This window comes from Cebus imitator, unplaced genomic scaffold (assembly GCF_001604975.1).
Source record: "Cebus imitator isolate Cc_AM_T3 unplaced genomic scaffold, Cebus_imitator-1.0 Scaffold5, whole genome shotgun sequence".
Classification (NCBI taxonomy): Eukaryota; Metazoa; Chordata; class Mammalia; order Primates; family Cebidae; genus Cebus; species Cebus imitator.
Genome location: NW_016107320.1, coordinates 12,860,340 through 12,867,060, shown reverse-complemented (window position 1 = coordinate 12,867,060; position 6,721 = coordinate 12,860,340). Strand labels below are relative to the sequence as shown.

General features: G+C 41.0%; 1 protein-coding gene across 1 annotated transcript in view; it reads right to left on the bottom strand.

The window, feature by feature from the left end:
* BAG4 (BAG cochaperone 4) overlaps positions 1-6,721 on the bottom strand; it is a 33,852-nt gene that overhangs the window by 8,036 nt on the left and 19,095 nt on the right. The gene's annotated exons all lie outside the window — the stretch shown is intronic.

Below are 6,721 nucleotides of genomic sequence, written 5' to 3'. Positions count from 1 at the left end.
CCTCAGCCTCCTGAGTAGCTGGGATTACAGGCACGCGCCACCATGCCCAGCTGATTTTTTGTATTTTTAGTAGAGACAGGGTTTCACCATGTTGACCAGGATGGTCTTGGTCTCTTGACCTCGTGATCCACCCGCCTCGGCCTCCCAAAGTACTGGGATTACAGGTGTGAGCCACCGCGCCCGGCCCTGCTTAATGTTTTTAAAAGGAAACCAGTCATATCTATATACCACTATAGGAGTCTATTTTGGATAGAAGCTAGGCCAAGTGCACTGGCTCGTGCCTATAATCCCAACACTTTGGGATGATAAGGTAGGAGGATCACCTGAGCCCAGGAGTTCAAGACCAAGACTAGCCTAGGCAGCATAGCGAGACCCCATCTCTACAAAATATTTAAAAATTAGCCGGGCATGGTTGCACACACCTGTACTTAGGAGGCTGAGGCAGGAGGATCACTTGAGCCTAGGAGTTCAAGGTTACAGTGAGCTATGATTGTGCCAGTGCAATGAACTGAGTGATAGAGCAAGACTCTATCTCAAGAAACAACAACAAAAAGATGGCCAGGCACAGTGGCTCATGCCTGTAATCCCACCACTTTGGGAGGCTGAGGCGGACGGATCACCTGAGGTTGGGAGTTTGAGACCAACCTGGTCAACATGGTGAAACCCCATCTCTACTAAAAATACAAAAAATAGCTGGGCATTGTGGTGCATGCCTGTAATCCCAGCTACTCGGGAGGCTGAGGCAGGAGAATCGCTTGAGCCCAAGAAGCAGAGGTTGCAGTGGCCTGAGATTGTGCCATTGCACTCCAGCCTGGGCAACAAAAGCAAAACTCCAACTCAAAAACAAAACAAAACAAACAAGATGATAAATGTATAATCTCCATGTGACGTTTCACCAGAAAATACACATGTGCTCACCCCAAAAAGGTTTTATCTAGATACCTTTGGGTTATTTTCAAGACAACAACTTGTATGTTGTATCTAAAAACACTCGCACATTATTACTGTTACTTTAAAAAAGTTACTACTAAATTATAAGTTAATCTTTCTTGAACCTATATATGAATGTAATAAATACTTTTACCTAAGGGGGAAATGTCATGAGAAAAAGCAACCTTTATCAGTAAGATCAATCAGTAAAATCGTAAAAATTAACATTAACTTGTAATTCATGACTTTGGGGGGTGTTGTCTCCCTTTTACATTAACTATAAAAGTACACATGCTACTCTCCAAACTGATCCATAATGCAATCTCAATGGAAATCTCAGCTGCCTTGTTTGCATGAGTTGAAAAGCTGATCCTAAAATTCATATGAAAATGCAAGGGACCCAGCATAGCCAAAAACATATGGAAAAAGAAAAAGAAAAAAGAGATTGAGAGTCCATCTCTTTGAAGAGACTCACACTTGTGGATTTCAAATTTACTTCAGAGCCATAGTAATCCAAACAGTTTGGTACTGGCTTAAGGACAGACATACAGATCAATGGGACAGAACTGAGAATCTGGAAATAAACCCTTACATTTATGATTTTTAAGAAGGGTATCAAAGCCGGGCATGGTGGCTCACACCTGTAATTCCAGCACTTTGGGAATCCAAGGCAGTTAGGTGGATCACTAGAGGTCAGGAGATTGAGATCAGCCTGTGCAACATGGTGAAACCCCGTCTCTACTAACAATACAAAAAAAATTAGCTGGGCGTGATGGTGGGCACTGTAATCCTAGCTACTTGGGAGGCTGAGGCAAGAGACTCACTTGAACCTGGGAGGTGGAGGTTGCAGTGAGCCGAGATCGCACCACTACACTCCATCCTTGGAGACACAGTGAGACTCCTTCTCAAAAAAAACAAAAGGGTACCAAGATAATTCAGTGATGAAAGCATAGTCTTGGTGATGCTGAGACAAAACTATCCACATGTAAAGCAGTGAACTTGGGCCTTACTTTGCACCATATTGCAAAAATTAACTAAAACAGGTCATAGACCTAAATGTGAGAGCTAAAACTATAAAAAATTCTTAGAAGAAATCATTGGAATAAATCTTTATGACCTCTGGTTAGACAAAGTCTTCTTAGATAAGACACCAAAAACAGGAGCAACAAAAAAACAGATAAATTGCACTTCACCAAAATTAAAAGCTTTTGTGCTTCAAAGGACACCATCAGAGTGTGAAAAGACAACCCATAGAATAGGAGAAACTATTTGCAAATCATATACAGTCATGCACTGCATAATGATGTTTTAGTCAGTGGTGGGGTGCATACGTAACAGTGGTTCCACAGGACTATAATGGAGCCAAATAATTTTATTGCCTAGCGACAGTATAGCTGTCATATGTAGTAGCACGATGCATTACTCACCTGCTTATGGTGATGCTGGTGTAAACAAACTTGCTGTGTGCCAGTTGTATATAAGTATAGTACATACAATTATATATAATACATAATACTTAGTGATGATAATTGACTATGTTACTAGTTTATGTATTTACTACATACTATACTTGTTATCATTATCTTAGCGTGTACTCCTTCTACTGGTACATTTTTTAAAGGTTAACCATAAAACAGCCTCAAGGAGGTCCTTTGGGAGGTATTCCAGAACCAGTCATAATCATAGGAGATGACAGCTCCCATGCATCTTATTGCCCCAAGATGAGGGGGTGAAAGACAGTGATACTGATGGTCCTGACCCCAGGTTGGCTTATGCTAATGTGTGTTTGTGCCTTCCTTTTTAACAAAAACAGTTTTTAAAAAAATAACAACTTAAAAACAGGAAAAAGCTTAACAGAATATGGATATAAAGAAAGAAAACATTTTTGTACCGCTGTACAGTGTGTTTGTATTTTAAGCAAAGTATTACTACAAAACAGTCAAAGTGTTTTAAAATTTAAAAGTTTAGGCTGGGCGCGGTGGCTCACGCCTGTAATCCCAGCACTTTGGGAGGCCGAGGTGGGTGGATCACGAGGTCAAGAGACTGAGACCATCCTGGTCAACATGGTGAAACCATGTCTCTACTAAAAATACAAAAAATTAGCTGGGCATGGTAGCACGTGCCTGTAATCCCAGCTACTGAGGAGACTGAGGCAGGAGAATTGCCTGAACCCAGGAGGCAGAAGTTGCGGTGAGCCAAGATCGCGCCATTGCACTCCAGCCTGGGTAACAAAAGCGAAACTCCGTCTCAAAAAAAAAAAAAAGAAAAGAAAAGAAAATTTAAAAGTTTATAATACCAGGTGCAGTGGCTTACGCCTGTAATCCCAGCACTTTGGGAAACTGAGGCAAGACAAATCACCTGAGGTCAGGAGTTCAAGACCAGCCTGGCCAACATGGTAAAACCTTGTCTCTACTAAAAATACAAAACTTAGCCAGGTGTGGTGGTACATGCCTGTAGTCCCAGCTACCACGGAGGCTGAGGCGGGAGGATCACCTGAACCCAGGAGGTGGAGGTTGCAGTGAGCCAAGATCACAACACTGCATTCCAGCCTGGGTGACAGAGCGACACCCCATCTCAAAGAAATAACTTACCTAAACTGGTTATTCTAGTTAGAAAAAAATAAAATAAAATAATAAAAATAAAAAGTTACAGTATCTAAGGTTAATTTATTGAAGAAAGAAAGAAAAGTACTGTTTGACAAATGTATGGTAAACTAAGTGTACAGTGTTTATAAAGCCTACAATAGTGCACAGTAACATCCTAGGCCTTCACATTCACTCACCACTCACTGATTCACTCGCCCAGAGCAAGTTCCAGTCCTGCAAGTTCCATTCAGGGTAAATGCCCTGTATAGGTATAATATTTGGAATCTTTTATCTGTATTTTTACTGTATCTTTACTATGTTTAGATGTGTTTTAACACCAATACCTACCATGGTGTTACAACTGCTTACAGTATTCACTACAGTAACATGCTGTACAGGTTTGTAGTCTAGAAGCAATAGGCTATACCATATAGCCTAGGTATGTGGTAAGCTATACCATCTAGGTTGTGTAAGTATACTCTATAATGTTTGCACAGTGACAAAATTGCCTCATGATACACTTCTCAGAAATATCCCCATTATTAAGCAATGCATGACTGTATTTGATAGGAAACTTGTATCTATAATGTATAAAGAATGCTTAAAACTCAACAATAAAAAGACAACCCAATTTTAAAATGGTCAAAGAATCTAGTCTCACTCTGTCATCCAGGCTGGAGTGCAATGGTGCAATTTCATCTTGGTTCACTGCAACCTCCACCTCCTGGGTTAAAGAGATTCTCCTGACTCAGCCTCCCAAGTAGCTGGGATTACAGGCACCTGCCACCATGCCCAGCTAATTTTTGTATTTTTAGCTGGGCATGGTGTTTGTATTTTAAGCAAAGTATTACTACAGAAACGGGGTTTCACCATGTTGGCCAGGCTGGTCTTTAACTCCTCCACTAGCCTCAAGTGATCTGCCCACCTCCGCCTCCCAAAGTGCTGGGATTACAGGTGTGAGCCACCACACCCAGCCCAAAGAATCTGAACAGACATTTCTCCAAACAAGATATATAAATCGCTAAAAGCACATGAAAAGATGCTCAAATCAATAGTCATCAGAGAACTGCAAATCGAAACCACAATGAGATACCACTTCGCACCCACTAAGATGGGCATAATTTTTGTGGTTTTTTTTTTTGTGATGGAGTCTCACTCGGTAGCCCATACTGGAGTGCGGTGGTGCAATATTGGCTCACTGCAACCTCCGCCTCCCGGGTCCCTGTTCAAGCAATTCTCCTACCTCAGCCTCCCAAGTAGCTGGGATTACAGGCACGAGCCACCATGCCCAGCTAATTTTTGTATTTTTTAGTAGAGATGGGGTTTCACCAGTTGGCCAGTCTGGTCTTGAACTCCTGACTTCATGATCTGCCTGCCTTGGCCTCCGAAAGTGCTGGGATTACAGATGTGAGCCACCACGCCCAGCCAGCTATAATTTTTTTTTAAAGGAAAACAAGTATTGGTAAGGATGTGGGGAAATCAGAGCCCTCGTACATTGCTGATGGTAATATAAAATGGTACAGTACCTTTGAAGAACAGTTTGCCAGTTCCTCAAATTGACAAATATAGAGTTACTCTATGACCCAGCAATTCCACGTCTAGATATAAACCAAAGAGAACTAAAAACATATTTCCACATAAAAACCTGTACATGAATGTAGTAGCAGCATCACTTATGATAGAAAAAAAAAAGAAAGACACCACAATCTATCAATTGATGAAATTTGTTATATCCTCACAACATGGAGAACCTTGAAAACATTACATAGTGACAGAAGCCAGAAACAAAAGGCCACACGCTGTAAAATTCCATACAAAATATCCGGTTAGACAAATTCTAAGAGATAAAAAGTAGATTACAGGTTGCCAACAGCTGAGGGGAGGGAGTAATGACATTTTAAGTACAGGGTTTCTATTTGGGGTGATGACAATGTTCCAGAATTAGACAGTGATAATGGGTAAACTTTATGAATATACTAAAAACCACTGAACAGCACACTTTGAAGGGTGGATTTTATAATATGTGGCCAAACTACAACTATGTAACATTTAGCAATAATAATAACTACTCAATTTCAGTCACAGGGATGAGGCTGACACAAGTGAAATGAAACTTTGTGATAAGTACTAACATGATCTTTTATTTTGCATTCCATTATCTCTGATCAACCTCATCCTGAGGTTCACATAAACATGTTCATTATAGGTGAGGCACAGGGGCTCACACCTTTAATCCCAGTGCTTTGAAAGGCCAATTTGGGAAGACAGGTTGAGGCTAGAGGTTTGAAACCAGCCTAGGCAACACAGCAAGATCCTGTTTCTACAAAAAACAAATTAGCAAGGCATGGTGACATGCACCTATAGTCCCAGCTACTTGAGAAGCTGAAGTGGGAAGATCTCTTGAGCCCAGGATTGGGAAACCAGCCTGGGTAACATGGCAAAACCTTCACTCTACAAAAAATTTTTAAAATTAGCTGGGCATGGTAGTGTGCAGCTGTAGTCCCAGCTACTCAGGAGGCTGAAGTGGGAAGATCGCTTGAGGCCAAGAGGTTGAGGCTGTAGTGAGCTGTCATCATGCCAGCCTGGGATACAGAGCAAGACCCTGTCTCAACAACAAAAAAAAAACCAAACAAACAAAAAACCCAGAAATATGGCAAGATAGAAAAAAAATGGAAACATGCAAATATGACAATTATTCCTTTGTTAGTACAACCATTTTGAAGAGTAATTGGCTATATTTAATAAAAACGTACACACCTAAACCCCAAAATTCCATACCCTAGGGAAATTCTTATCTCATATGTATATAACAGAAAGATGAAAACCAACAATAAGCAAAAGAAGCAAGCTGCAGGAGTGTGTTTGTTAGTATGAAATCACACATATCAAGTTTAAAAACATGTTAAATAAAAGCATATAAAGTTTATGGATATATACACATGTTGTAAAGGCATAAAAACACAAATGGAATAATAAATATAACTTTAGGCCAGGCGCGATGGCTCACGCCTGTAATCCCAGCACTTCAGGAGGCCAAGGCCAGCCAATCACCTGAAGTCAGGAGTTGGAGATCAGCCTGGTCAACATGGTGAAACCTGTCTCTACTAAAAATTGCTGGGTATGGTGGTGCATGCCTGTAGTCCCAGCAACTCAGGAGGCTGAGGCAGAAGAATCATTTGAACCTGTGAGGAGGTTGTAGTGAGCTG